Genomic DNA, 14,549 nt, shown 5'->3' with positions numbered 1-14,549 from the left:
GATTTCCATTGAGAAAATGTATTTCAAAAAACCCAAGAGATTGAAGGAGCCTATTACTTTTTATTACCCATATCATAATGTTCATCTTAATTACTGATAAAGCAAGTTCACAGATGTAGTCTAATTGAAAGTATAACTTTTTAATTGAAAAGGGAGAAAGTATGAGATTTGATTTCTAACAAAAGGGTGGGACATGAGTGAAATCCTTCTCTTCCAAAAAGCTTTCCTGGGAGAATTGAGATTCTTAAAAATGTCCTAATAAGCAGGTATCAAGATAGCACCAAAAATGTATTTTGGGATTTGGAGAAATGATTGAGTGTTATCTAACACAACCAGGGTTACAACCAAGTCAGAGTGACCGTACCCCATTAGTCATGTGAGAAACCACCTGAGACTATTTGCAACTCTGCCTCTGATATTTTGACCCATCTCCAAGCAAGAGATTTCATATTTTACATAAAGGATAAAAGACAGGTGTCCCCAGTTACTTCATTTGGATAGTCCAATGACCATTCTGTCTTCATGAACTCCAGGGAGAGGGTTCTTTGTAGTTGATGGTCTTCTGAGTCTCCATAAGGAGGCCCTCTAGTGGGAGAGCAAGTTGCTAAGATATTTATGCCAATAAGGCCAATAGATTGGGCCCATGGGAATTCTGCTTCCTGAGAAGAATAAGTATCAGCAACAGGAACTCAGCTGTGTCCCCTCCCCTCTATTCTGAAAAATAGTATAGATTTCCAGGAGTCTGTTCAAATTGATTTTGAAGAAATGGAAATCAGTCAAGGTCTCTGGGCCTGTAATTCTGCCCCTTATAACCCAAACCTTAACCTTCCATTTGTATTTACAAACACCAAATATGACCCACCTATTTTTGGCAGCCTGTACTTTTAGTCATATTTGTGCCGGTTGAGGAAAAGAAACTTCTAGTACTGTTATTGCATTATTGCTATACCTTCCATCTGTAATTGAACAGTATTTCTTCCATGTGTTTTCCTTCTCCATATGAAATTACGTGATGTTTCTCTGATGCACTACCATGGTACATGCAATGACCAAGTATACAGAAAGAATATCTGAGATTCTCTGAAGTAAAAAATATATATATACATATATACTTGCAATAGAATACTTACAATTTAGAGTCTTGTTATCTTGTATGCACATGAACATGGAACTGTTTTCAGACATTCCATTTTGCCAAAATATCAATTAGTCTGACTCATCGAATCTTCTCTTTATATTCTGTATCATGTATGGGACATGTTTCTATTTACACACCAGAGAATACCACTCGAACTTCCACTGAAAAACAGCCTCTGAATATGTAGCTGGTAATCATATGCTTAGACAGCAAAGGAAGTCTTTCATGACTATTTTTAATGTTATCTATAACCACTTCAGATGTCTTTTTGGAAACCAGCTGCAGAATCAATGTGTTCAGAATGGTATCATTCAGCCACTGCTATGTATCAGCTACCATTAATTTCTTAAAGGCCAGGTCCTATGCTTACACCGAAACAGAAGGAGTAATATGACTTTAAGGGTGTGGGTTATAATTCAAGTATGACTGTATTAGCATAAAAGAACATAAGCTGCTTTTTCTGAATGCAAACATGGTCCCTAAACCGAGGATGTAAATTAGTATTACAATGAAAGCCGCCAGAAGGACAGAAGTTGGAAGTGTTCTCTTCTCCGAGCAGCAGGAGACTGTTCAGGTCCTGCTGTTTTGAAAACCTTTCTCCCCCCATGCAGGCTGCCCTGCTAAGAGAAATCCATTTGAATATTTTGGCAATCACAGAGGCCCCCACATAAATTATGGATACAGAAATGCAGAAGACAGTCTAACAAATGGAACACGGTGGAATCTGTTTTTCCGCCGCCATATGGTGTCGACAGAATGCCACTTTGTTTCTCTGGGAAACAGCTCATCATTAAAAAATAAATAGCATCTTTTCTGTGGGGAGAGAACCCACAGTCATTATTTTGAAAAATAACAAACAGGAAACTCTGTCCTTTCATTTTACAATCTTTTTTTTCTTACATTATTATTATTGCTGCACACATAGACATATTTTTCCAGGAAAACTCAACAATGGCTTGTACCTTGGTGCACGGGAACTCGACATCATGTTTTTCTAGATTTGGGCAGATAAGTCCAAGCACAAGACACGTCATGAAAAATCAGGGCGCTTCATTATAGACCTTCTTCTTTCCTTTGGAAAAACTATTCTTTCAACCTAGCATATGGATTTTAATTTAACATATGGATTTTACTTTATGCTTAGATTTTATGCTTATAGATATAATGCATATAAACCATCCTGGTTTACGTAAGCTTAACAATCTCCAAACTGAATTCACATGACTTTATTATCTATGGAATAAAGTTGTTACTGGAATTCATTCTATATCTGATAACTGACCCTTTCTCAGACCCAGAAAAATTTTATCGTATTCCATAATTAAGTGTAATACAAAGCTTGTGCATGCCTTTGTCCCTCTGAAACCTCTTCTCCAGCATTGTCCCCATTGGTCCACAAAAAAACCTTTCCTTACATGCCCCTATATCATCCTTCTAAATATCAGACTGCTGAAAATTTCTATTTGGAGTGCTATCTGTGAGCGAATCAGAGTATTTTCAAATCAGCATAATTCCCAAAGTGTTTTTGCAAATATTATTTTATTTGATGTACAAATAGCATTGAGATAGGCAGGAAAATTTACCATTTCTTCTTTATAAACAAAGAAATGAAAAGAGGGTTTTTTAAAAAAAGAAGTAACCTAGATTATTACTTGCAGGGTTGAGCCCTGGTCTTTTGACTCTCAGGTGAGGGTTTTTTTTTTTTTTTTTTTTTTTTTTTCTATGCCACTCTGTTAGCTGGGGCGGAGGGACAAAAGAAGACCATTATTATTATTTTTTATCTTCCATTGTTGCCTCAGAGATGACCTCTGACCCTGTGGCTTATTATTGATAATGCATCTTCTGCCTATTTTTCTCCCAAATCAAGAAAATATTTTAAGACATAACTGGGAAGTTCAAGGTTTCTAAAAGTCATCTACCATGGAACAAAAGAAAAGTAGACATCTATGAAGCGGTATACTATGTTTCAAATGCAAATCTTTATGATTCTGCAGCTAGAATTATCTATTTCCATTTGGTGAACTCTGTGAAATGGAATTCAGGGTCAGAAAAATATGTTTGAGGTGATAAGCTGCTTTTTGTTACGGTATAATGCTGTTCTAAAACAAGCAATAATTTTATAATACATTGTCCTGTTGGAATGATGACTAAGAAATTTTCACGACAGCAGGTAAATGATAAGAGCACAAAATCTAGTACTCCCGTGGACCAGAAGTCAAGAACAGAAGATATGCATTCCTTCTTCTCCCCAAACTGTCTGTCAACACTAAATTCTGTTCTGTAATAGGACGCTGAGTCTCTGCCAAATTGAAAGAGTCCTCACAGCCTCATCTGATTGAATTCATTTCTATCACTTCTAAAGAAAGCATATTCAAAAATATAACTGATCTCAGGATGCATATGTTATTTTATTTCTTTTCTTCAACTCTTCCAGCTTTGTCCTTTAATACTCCCTTAATTCATATTTGGGATGGGGATTTTGCAAATTAAGAAGCAGAAAAATATTTTATATCTGCAAAGTTCCAAGGCATATGCTTTGTTCCTTGTTTCTGGAAACACAGTCTTCAGAAATTACATACAACTGGTAGATAATTCCAAAATGTTGTTGACAGCTTGTCAATAATGGAAGCTGATGGCTATGTGACATCAAGTGCATGACTCCAAAATGCCATAATGTGGAGCACGCACCAAAAGTAAAGATTCAGAAAAAGGTAGCAAACCTTGTACCACTCAGTGTTGTTTTAAGGTTGCTCATTCTCAATTCTATGGTATGGTTTGCCTCTATCATTTGTAAGATAACCACCTAGGCAGGAACTAAATACATAGAATATAGCTTTGGATGTTGTATCTGGTAGAGAGTGAGGAAAGACTATATTTTTGCGTTATTATTAGATGAAAGCTTCTTCTCAATCATCTGCATCCAGCATAATATGATTTTATTTTTTTAATTTTTTTATTTTTTAATTTTTATTTATTTATGATAGCCACACAGAGAGAGAGAGAGAGGCAGAGACACAGGCAGAGGGAGAAGCAGGCTCCATGCACCGGGAGCCCGACGTGGGACTTGATCCCAGGTCTCCAGGATCGCGCCCTGGGCCAAAGGCAGGCGCCAAACCGCTGCGCCACCCAGGGATCCCCATAATATGATTTTAAACCTGAGTTCCAGATCTAGAAAAAATGATATAGGGGAAAACATAAGGGGTAGTGATCTGAGAAGAAGATAGACTGATTTAAAGTTGCCCCTTGGGAAAAGAACTGGAGTTATAATACCTGTTACTAATTTAAATTAAATTAAAACTTTAGTTCTTCATTTGTAGGAGCCTCATTTCATATATTTAATAGCCACATGTGTCTAATGGCTACTGTGCTGAACATATATATCAAATATTTCCATCAGCACATTCCACAGGATAGTCTTCTCTTTATTGAGTGTATGATTTTCAAGGGAAACATCATGCAGATAAGAGAGATTTAGAATACAAACTCCATGTCTGACTTCCCTCCTGAGGTTTGCTATCGGTTTTTTGCCTCATAAAACAGAGACCACAGTGACAGAGACTCTATGGGCTTTTTCTAGAAGAAACAAGCCAAAAGTATTATGTAGCTTTTAAGTGCTCAGTAAGTGGTTTAATTATACTAATAGTCATGCTCACTAGATTATGTCCATAAATTTAGTTCTGTGAACAATTGTTGAATCATCTTCTGTCTCATGTTAAAGAAAGGTTTCTACTCTTATATTTGAGCTGCTAACAGTAGCAACAACCATGAATATAAATGTTTATTGATTCTTTAATATAAGCCAGGTGCATATATATCTAGATTCAAGTTTGGCTATTAATTCATATTTCCCAGTGAGTTGTTGCCCTTGGAGTAGTTACTGTATCTCACTAACCTTAATTTTCCTAATAGGAAAATAAGACGATCATAGTCTTTGTGAGGATTAGATTAATGCTGTCCATAAAGCTCTTAGGACAGTGGCTAGCACACAGTAAGTACTCAGTAACCATTAGCTGTATTTAAAGCCATTTTCCAGACACTTTGATAAATACTTTACAGCTGTTTTTTATATTGATTCTTAAAACAACCCTATAAGATACATATTATCATTAACTACATTTAACAGATGGAAAAACTAGGACTAGAAGATGGTCAGAAATTTCACCAATTTAATACAGCAGATAAGAAGTGGAGCAGAATTTGAACCAGGTACCCGATCCTCAGAGCCTGAACAACTAACCTTGATCGTGGCACCAACCTCGTGAGATTATGAGGATTTTATGAGATAATGCAGGTAGAGCATTTAGCACGTGCATTTTCAGTGATTACATTATTATTAAGCTAAGGCTCATTAAGTAATTGCTTTTTCATTTTGGTAGTAATTTTAGTGTTTTATGTAAGGGGGTGTTTATGGTGTTATCAGAGTGCAAGTTGTATCTGATGTTTTAAAATTACAGAACATTTTATAGCCATCTAATAATGTATCCTTTATGGTTGATATGCCAGTCCTCCTCTCAAATTTCATTGTGCTTAAAATATAATAATAATGTCATTTTATTCAAACAAACCAGTAAGCAAGTACTACTTAAAAGAAGAGCAATGACAATATATTTCCTTTGAAACCATGAGCTGTCCTTTGTAGAAGAGTCTTAAATGAAGTGGAAGATGATCGCTGTACATAGGGAGCTATCCTGGAAGTGAGGCTGAAGGGAGAGTTCTCAACTTTGAGAGCTATACCCAGCCAAACACTGTGAAGCTCCTGCCGACCTGGCATGGGATGGCATCAAGGGCAATGCTTCACAGACCACAATTTTCCAGCATGTTGCTCCAGCCCGAAGCAGCCCATTAATATTAGCATAAGGCAGCCTAAGTCATTTTGGAAGGCACAGTGGGAGAGACGGTAATTTTATTACTCCTTTTCAGAAATGTGTTAAACTACAACTTTGAATACTTAAGCTATTTCTGCACCAGATAACACTTTACCCATGATAAGGCAAACTCTGTAGGAACCAAACTAAAATCAAAGAAGCCATAGTCTCCAGAAGGAAAAATAGAAGAGATGAGAGACCATTTGGAAATTTGGTTCATGTTCATGGTAAAAAGAATAAATGGCCTTTTTGCAGTATGTAACTTTTTCCTAGAGCAAAGAGAGTAAATCTAATTTCTCAATCTTCCCAAGCAGTAGAGAATGAGACTTTTGAAAACTGCATGGATACTCTTAAGAATTTCAGAAATGGTTTCCTAAAGGCTGAGAAGAGTCATTAATACATAGGATGATATAGTTAAGATCTAAGAAAAATGTAGTTGGTTAAAATGCTAGGTCCAAAAAAAAAAAAAAAAAAGCCTTCCTGAATTTTAACAAAAATCGAAGTTAATCCTGCAGAGCTTTCCAAATTTCAATTTTCCAATTCCCCTAAGATATGGCTTAATAAACACTCATGTAGAAAATGAAGCATAGGCCTTAGCGGTATATAAGCTAATGCAAGACTACAGTGTGATGCTGTATGACAAAAATGTGATGTAATCTTGGGAAGCATAAGAAGAGAAAGACTGGCATGGGAAGTGATAGTTAGAATATGTTTTATTTTGGAGAGATAAAATCTAGAGTTCAAGCAGCTTATACACAGACAGCAGAAAATATTAGAATGGTAAGGCACATGCTTCTGAAAGAAGTTATGTGAGTAAGAAGTAGGAACCTGGAAAATATGAGCTGGACAACAGACCCCTGAGAGCAAAAGAGAAGAAATTATGTCAATTCGGTAACAATAATTGAATGTATGGACATTTTTTATTGCATTATTACATTCTCAAGCCAAGTGCAGCAAACCCTGGATTGCTGTGTGATATATCTACCTCCTTTGAAACTGAATTCCAGCTGAGCTTGACTTACTTTTGGGCCATGTTTTTTATGGGATTCTTTTTTTTTTTTTTTGAGGGGGGTTGTTGTTCTGGTTTTAGGTTTGTTTGTTTGTTTGTTTGGTTTTTGGTATTTTTCATTGTTATTGTTGTTTTACCTTGTGTTATACATAATCAGTCTCCTCAAATCTGTGAGCTTCCCCAGTCCAGGTATCCTGTCATGTTCAGCTCTCTATTTCCCAGAGCAAACGAGACAAACTCCAGGAGGCCTTCATGACTATTTGTTGATTTCCTCCAACATGTCACTTTTTCTGCTATTAGGTTAAACACTGTTCACAATCTGGAGGAGACTTTCTACTCCAACTTAGTCTTTCCTCCTGATCTTCCATATGGGCCATCAAGATGTGTTATCATTAGCAGCCTCTTAAATGCCTTAATTGGAGAAGTTGGGCATTTAGTATCAAGGGGGCACAGAATTCAACTGAGTTTAGATATTCCAGTATCTACCTTTCAAAATCCAAAAGAGAAAAAAATGGCTTTGGGGGTAGCAAAAGCTATAACTTAATTGGCAACACCTGCAGAGAGCAGGTGATAAATGTGCGAGGAGGATAAGGAGTATCTCCAATCTTTTTCTGTTGTCATTCCCTATACACACATCCCTATTGAGCAGTATACCTCTAACTGTTCGCGTCAAACCTGCTCAGGCAAAAGAAAACTATCAAGTAGAAAAAGATATTCTAGTATTAACAGCACTTTCGGAAATGCAGTTGAAATTCTTAATAAAAACTATTTCATCTCTTTCCTTTCTTCCCATCACAATCTAAGTTATTGAGGGTAAAAAATTCAAATGAACATATCTTACCAAAATATTTATTCAAATGGGAATGTTAGTGATTTTCAGATGCTTGCTGGCAGAGTGGAAACAGAAAGATAAACGACTTTCTCACCCTATTCAGGAATTATTGTTGTCCTCTAGCCTGTGATGTTCCCTCGTTATCGAGGGGTACACAAATCCAGGCAGTGCATAATTTGGGAACTAAAAGTAAAATAGTAAAACATTTCTCAAGATGCTTTCACCATTTCACCATTTTTTAAAAGAATTTAAATGTAAGAAAAGAAGCATGACTCATACTGGTTCTTCCCAGGCATTAAAATTCCAAGCACAAAACTATGTGCATCACTTCACAGGGTGCTACCAACACTTTGCAAAAAGCAGGTTGGAATCCCAGTCCATGGAACTCCCAGGCTTCTGGAGAAAAGCTACCATTGCCAAAGTTCATCCACCACATTTTACAGATTGCCAAACTAAGGCCCAAGTTGGGAAGGCAGCCATAACTTTTCTCAGACCCATCTGGCAACAGTTAGGAAATGAATGTCTTCCAGTCTTCTTACCAATGGACAAAATAATCACCTGAGCTATTTACTTCCATTTTAATCAGCCAGCCAATCAAGTCTGAAATGAGAGCTTGCTTAATTATGCTCTCAGCCATGTGTTAGCTCTACTGTGAAGAACTAAGAGAGCAGAGTATAGGTTTGCCTACTGGGAAACCTGACTTAGACACACCTGAAACAATTAGAGGACAATAGAGGACCAGATGTAATTAAGTGGGAAAACTTTTAGTAGAGTGATTATAAGTGCTTTGAAGGGCTCAAAGGTGTGTCTCCAGTAAAGAGAGGGTCTGCTCTCTCCCAGCTGCATTGTCACCCGGTCCACCTCTTCCTGGCTGCATTGCTTAGAATTAACAGAAGGGATAAGATGCTTCAGACATGGTGCCTGCTGCATGGCTCTCAGCATCCCAGCTCTTGATCCTTCCCATTCACTGTCTGGCTCTGTTTGGGCTGATACCCCTTTTTCTGTAAAATACCCTTCTACTGGCCCATTTCCAACTTCCCTCATGATTGTGTTAACATCCTCCTGACCCAGGTGACTTCCTCATGACCTTTTCCCTTGCCAACCATTCCCTTCTTATGCTTCTCACCAGAATCCATCTACATGGGTAGACAGGCATGCTTTGCTTTCTTTCTAACCAATCTGGGGTGCTCCACATAGGCCTTTCAGTCTTAGATGCTTAAACACAAAAGAATATTTTAATAGTCCTAAGGATGGTCTCAGGGTATGATATGATAAATTTCTCTAGTAGTACTTTAAATAAGACACCATGAGATGAGGTCCATCTTCTCATAAGAGAATATGCTTATTTTGGTACACACAGAAAATCTGAACTTTTAGTCCCAGACTGACTCTTGAATTTACAAAGTAAAATCTTTTTTGGCAGAACCTCTTTCCTTACTCTCAAACGATTTCTTCTGCTCTACACTCTTCTTTCAGCCAATGGCCTTTGTACCATCCTCATTTTTAGAGTCCTGAAATGTAAGGTTCCCACAGAAAAGAGAGCTTTTACAAAGAGGAAAGAAAAAGAATAATAATTTAAACCTGACACCTTTTTTATGCCTTTATTTTTTCCAAACTAATATGTCAAACTAATTCAATTTATCATGTTCATTTTTCTTCAACGGAAGACACGGATCTGAAGTAAATGAATATGCTCTAGATAATACGGAAGGCAATGCAAATACATAGTCAAACTTAGACCATTCCAGGACTATAATATAACCAGAGATATAAAATTTTAATTCAAAAGTTAACGATTCATATATCACTTGTTATCTTCACCTGTCAACACTTCTGACAGCCCATTTTAATATTTAGTATTTTTTCATACTTTATCTTGTAAAAAAGAATTTTATCCCTTTCTCACTATATTTCTCAACATGGAAAAAAAAAAAAGGTCAGACTACAGTTTGAAATTTTAGGCATGAAGGATGATAACAATGGTTTCTAGTGATAAAAAGTTCCTATCCTCATGGGAAAAGACTGATTTTTTTTTCTTTTCTTCAGCCAGAGCAGCAAGTAATCACCAGAACCAATTTTAAATCCATCCTAATTGATCAAGGACAACTTCACATCAGTAACATTGCTTCTGAAAATCAGCCAATGTGTAACAATAATTTTCAAGTAACTATGTTTCCACAGCTAAAGATTACCCAATATCTAAACACATTTTAGTTTTAAAATTCTACCCATCCCTGAATTCCATAATTCCTGAATCCTTATACAAGGTCAGGTCTCTGCTCAGTATGAGCTCAACCGTGAAGCTCTCCCCTGCTTAGCAAGCAATAAATTCATGACTTTGTTTCAGATATGGAGTGATAGCTGCTTTCATTTAATCTAATTTGACACCTCATTAGTATATCATATTTAAAGACTTATTTACTTATTATACCCCCATTTATTTAAAATAGAATATAAAGTAGTTAAATATTACAAAAGCCAGCCCATGGCCCAAGCTGCAACATGTAGGAGGTGATCTATCATGAAATGAGCCAATAAAATTGTCTGTTTCACATGTTGGCATATTCAAATGTAACATCTCCATCAGCCAGCCCTATTTCTGCACCTCTCTCCCAACAAGGACTAATATCTGAGCCTCAATCAAATTATCACACAGCAAGAAAAGAGGTTCTAGGGTATCACAATATGACAACATGGTGGGCAAAGTCAGGCCTCCAAAGTTAGCCTTCACTGCAGAATGTTCAGACACCATATGCTTGAAAGGAGTTGTCAATATTTATCCTATTTGTTCACAACAAAATGGGAACAAGAGTGATTTCTCTTACATATATTTGATGTATTTGAAATCACGAAATGTCTTTTAAAGAACAGTTATTCTCTTAACACCTAAAGGCTTCAGTGAGACTGTGCATAGGCCACCATGTACCATTTTGTTTAAAGTAGACATTTTTTAATTGTTAGAGCATTTCCAAAATACTATATACATAATTACATACATCATTGTCCTCTTTATTATTTTTAAACGTTGTTTATAGATTATCTTACTAACTTTATGGATATAAAGGGCACAGAATTTGTTGAAGGCCCTATATAATATATTGATTTATGTATACGGTAGTCCCCCCCGCCCTTTATCTGTGGTTTTGCTTTCTGTGTTTTCAGTTACCCACCATCAACCACAACCTGGAAGCAGATGATCCTCCTCCTGACATATCATCACAGGGTCAATAGTTTCTAAGGCTATATCACATTGCCTTCATCATTCACCCCACTTCATCTCATCATGTAGGCATTTTGTCATCTCACATCATCACAAGAAGGGTCAGTGTAGTACAGTACGATGTTTTAACAGAACCAGAGAGATAGATACCACATTCACACAACTTCTAGTACTATATATTGTTAGGATAATCATTATAAGCTTTCACTCATATGGGGAATATAAAAAAATAGTGAAAGAGATTATAGGGGAAAGGAGAAAGAATGAGTGGGAAAAATAAGAGAGGGTGACAAAACATGAGAGACTCCTAACTCTGGGAAACAAACAAGGGGTAGTGGAAGAGGAGGTGGGTGGGGGGATGGGGTAACTGGGTGACGGGCGCTGAGGGGGGCACTTGACGGGATGAGCACTGGGTGTTAGACTCTATGTTGGCAAATCGAACTTCAATAAAAAAATATACATATATAAAAATTTTTAAAAATTGTTCTATTTTATTATTAGTTATTGTTGATAACTCCTTACTGTGCCTAATTTATAAATTAAACTTCATCACAGGTATGTTTGTATAAGAAAAGACATAGTATGTAGAGGGTTCAATACTATGCTGTTTCAGGCATCTCCTGGGGGTCTGGCAATGTATTCCCTGTGGAGAAGGGGATACTACTGTAGTATGATAGCCTGACCTCTGTAAGACTTAGTGTGTCCAGAGAGAGCTCATTATCTATTTTAAAAATGAGAATCAGGCCCCCTTGCACACTGTGTTTAGCCATGATAAATATCATGACTCTCCAAGATCCTTTATATCCTCTGAGCAAGCTTGCCTGCCATCTGCTGCAAACCTGCCCGCATGGCCTCCCTAGTTTCTCTGATTGCTGTCTCAACGCTTCTACCCAAGCTCTTCCCCCACATATATGCTATTCTTTCCCCTCTTCATCTCTGCATGCCCAAACCTTCTCCTTCCTGTCAAATTCCATACCCAACAGGAAGTTATATGCTATCACTCCATGAGATCCCTTCTCCCTGTCCTAAACTCACATTTACTCTCCCAATTAATGCTTTCATTTATTCATTTACTTATAAATATTTTATCCTGTTGGGAAATATGCAGACATTTGGTGATAAACACCTGTTGCCTTGTATTATAGTTATCTGTGCATTCATCTTATCTTCCCTTATTAGCTGTAAACTTTCTTAAGTGCAAAAGATGTGCCCTTACCATGATGTGGGGCATGATACCTGCTAAGTGGATGAACATGTTTGCCTTTGGCATGGGAGGACTCACAGAAGGTGACCCAAGTCAGCAACTGTGATTCAGTTATCAAATAAGTATCTGATCTGGTCTGGGTTATTTTGCTCACCAAATTCCAATTGAACAATTTTGAAACTGTTCCTTCTGCAGTGGATGAATCATGAGCCCTCTAAGAAATGGAAGTTAAAGCAGTGTATTCACAGAGCACATGAAATAAGTTTTAAAACCTCCAGCTATTGGTAATTGTCAATCATTTTTAAAAGTCTATCAATTTAGCTTGCATGCTGCTAGAATTCGGTGTGCTTGAATATCCCTAAGGACACCATGTATTTCTGAGATTATCGCATTTATGGATCTCTCAAAAGCATGGAAGAGAGCTGATGGAGGCTTGTTAAAACAACTAACAGTAACCAACATGAGACAAGGAAGAGTCCCGGCACTGGACCATCTGTCCGTTCAGTTTGCGGGATAGAAAGATGGGTGGTTTTTCTTCATGACCACTAAAGGCTGCAATATGTATATTAAGAACTGAGCTTTTTATTAACAAGTGTGTCACCTGCAGTTGTATAAGAAACAGCCTGTGCTAGAGACTGAGAAACCAACTAAGACCCTGTGTCTACAGGGTACTCGTATTTATAGGCTTTTCCATCTTTGTCACATGTGGTATTTGTGGAAGGGGCTCCTCCTTCCGTAGCCACCTCCTCTGGCCCAGGTCCATGGAAAAACAGGGCCCTTGAAGTTTGTCCTCCCTCGGCTCCAACTAGCACATCAGCGCCAACCTCCCTCCCGTCTGTGGAGGTGCCTCCTGGGACCGTGGATTCTATTCCTTTCCCTCTCCACCTGTCTCCTCTGAGAGCTCATCTGCTTGCAGTGCTTCCTCTCTCACCAGGATGCAAATGACTCCCAAATCTATTTCTCTACTTTGCATGTCTATCTCTCTACATCACAGGGTACTTACTGCATGCTGTTGGCAGGCACTCATTACTCAGTAAATACTTGCTGCCTGATTGTAGGATAAGATGGAAGTAGTCTTCCTTCAGGTAAATGCATAAAGGGCTTTTCTGGGTCAAGATAGCCTTGGCCTTCCTAAATTCAAAACTAGAGAGAAAAGGATGAAATTGCTCTAGGTAAATTCCTTAGAGAAGGAACTGTTATAATTTTTGTTCAGCATATGATATTTTTCTGCTCAGTATTGCCTTCTTGTTCTGGAACAGTCCCATCTCTGTCCATCCTATCTCCACAAGAGCTGTATAACCATGTGCTCCTGTTCCATATCTACTAAGTAGGCATTTGACTCACCCTAGACTAAGGACTTTTGAACCTGTTTCTAGTGATGTCTGAAACTAGAAAATATAAAAATCCAGGTATATTTTCCAACATCAAAATACTAACTCAACAAATATTTGCTAAGTAACTACTATGTGCTGGGCATTGTGCAGTCAAGAACTAGGACAAAAGTCCCTGCATGATAGTAGAGGAAAACAGATGATAAATAAATATGCAAGAAAAAATATAGCATGTCAGATGTGGTAAGCTGGAAACCCGCTATCCAAAGAATTATTACCTCCGATACCCAAACTCAGAGTAGGAAGAAAAAGAAATAAAGAAAAACAGAATGTTCATTGTAACACAGGCCTATTTCCCCTGGTCTTTTCTATGGGTTTTAAACATGAAAACAACAATAGTAAAAGTAACTATAATGGCTCCTACTTAGTGAAGGGGTTCAAGTTGTCCACAATGGATTCAGTGCAACTGGTCCTCAGTTGACCAAATACCTGCCCTTTGAGATAAGCACTAAAAATTAGCCTGATTTTATAGATGAAGAAGCTGATGCCTTAGAGAAGTCAAGTAATTTGGCCAATGTTACAGGGTGAGTAGCAGAACCAGCATTAAACCCAGGCTTCCTCCCACCAGGATCCTTGCTTTTACCACTCACGCTGTCATACTGCTACTGAGCAGCCTTCCCACCCAGATGCTGTGCAAAAGTACATCTCACTTCAGGGAGTTCACAGGCAAACAGAGAGGCATAGCCATTTGGGACAAGTGCAATACAGTTGCTGCCATTACACAGACGAAATTTTGTACTAATAAAAAAAAGTGTGTGGACTGGGATTCTGAGCTTCATTTAACCTTCTGGCATCATCCAAGGGCCAGACCCATTTGCTTCCAAGCAGAGCAGCTCCGACCTAGTGCCTGCTGCTTCTACATAAGGCTGGATGGAGAATAAGACCCCTCT

The 14,549-nt window shown here is 37.8% G+C and overlaps 1 long non-coding RNA gene across 1 annotated transcript in view; it reads right to left on the bottom strand.

Moving 5' to 3' along the window:
• The window catches only part of LOC144281154 (uncharacterized), a 164,473-nt gene that overhangs the window by 59,590 nt on the left and 90,334 nt on the right, over positions 1 to 14,549 (bottom strand). The window lies entirely within an intron of this gene.

Source organism: Canis aureus, chromosome 12, assembly GCF_053574225.1.
Source record: "Canis aureus isolate CA01 chromosome 12, VMU_Caureus_v.1.0, whole genome shotgun sequence".
Taxonomy (NCBI): Eukaryota; Metazoa; Chordata; class Mammalia; order Carnivora; family Canidae; genus Canis; species Canis aureus.
This window is presented reverse-complemented; position numbering and strand designations above follow the sequence as displayed.